This window comes from Myotis brandtii, unplaced genomic scaffold (genome assembly GCF_000412655.1).
Source record: "Myotis brandtii unplaced genomic scaffold, ASM41265v1 scaffold434, whole genome shotgun sequence".
Classification (NCBI taxonomy): Eukaryota; Metazoa; Chordata; class Mammalia; order Chiroptera; family Vespertilionidae; genus Myotis; species Myotis brandtii.
This window is the reverse complement of record NW_005366599.1, coordinates 2,066,658-2,067,451: the sequence shown is the minus strand read 5'-3', so window position 1 is coordinate 2,067,451 and position 794 is coordinate 2,066,658.

Here is a 794-nt window from a genome sequence, read left to right as displayed (position 1 = left end):
CTCCCGCTGCGGGGCCCGGTCTAACTGCTCCTACCCCGGGGCCTGGTGGCTCCTGTTCTCTCAGCCTATCAGACACCAGTGTTGCGACTGGTTCTTGCAGTTGTCAAAATGTCATTCAGCGATAACCATCAGGAAACTTTGAACGTTATTGCTCACAGGATCTGAAGATGCACAGCCAGCCTCCGTGAGGTCAGGGGTTGGGAGGGAGGGGGAGCGAGCAAGCTGGGGGGGCGAGCTTGAGCGTGAGGCTGTGCCGGTTCTGCTTTTATTGTGTTTACTGTGGTGGGTGATGAGGTAAGAGGGCAAACTTAAAGTTTGGAGAGAAACAAACAAGTGGCTCAAATGGGTGTTTGAAATCGGTCAGATCTCTCAAACAAAGGAGCCTGGCGGGCGGGGCCCGGCTTCTCCCTGCAGCCACCCAGCCCCGCTGGCATCTGGCGGCTGTTTGCAGCGGACGCCTCCTGGAAGCGGGTGCCTTGGCCGGCCAAGCCCAGCCAGGCGCTTGCATTACCACATACAGACTCTTCACCTCGTCTGTCCGATCGCTGCCTCTGGCCTGTTGGCGGGGCTGCTGCCTGGGCCCGGCTCGGGCCTGGCACCGCGATCTTGGTGGGTGTTGTCACAGCCCCACCTATTTCCTTCCCCCTGGCTGGTCTGGGCCCTGCTGTTTGTCTCTCATTTGCTTGGCTGTGTGACTTCAGCCTGAGTCATGACCTGCTTCTTGCATCACTGACTGCTGAGGAGCATCCTGCTGGAAGCCCCACTGGCTGGCCCTGCTGCCGGCGGGAGGGCGG